The following is a 287-nucleotide window of genomic DNA, read 5'->3' as shown; positions in this document are numbered from 1 at the left end:
TTTGTTTTAGAGGTCGTAATACCTTGCCATCTCTGAATTATGACTTAAGCATAAGACTTTGTATGGTAGGGTGTTACACGCACGAGCGGCGATGGACCTTGAGGGTGCTCGGAAGGAATTGCAAAGGGAGGTAACGACATCGCGTGGGAGAGCAATTGGAGGGAAAGATCACGCTAAGGGTTGAGGTTGGATGGCGCATGTTTTTAAACCTAGTCCTTACTTTTGGGAATTTCAAAATAAGATTTTTAAAAAGTTGTTCAAGTTTGTTATACATATTCGTTACCTAT

The sequence above is a fragment of the Arachis ipaensis genome, chromosome B04 (assembly GCF_000816755.2).
Source record: "Arachis ipaensis cultivar K30076 chromosome B04, Araip1.1, whole genome shotgun sequence".
NCBI lineage: Eukaryota > Viridiplantae > Streptophyta > Magnoliopsida > Fabales > Fabaceae > Arachis > Arachis ipaensis.
Note: the sequence above shows the minus strand (reverse complement) of the source record.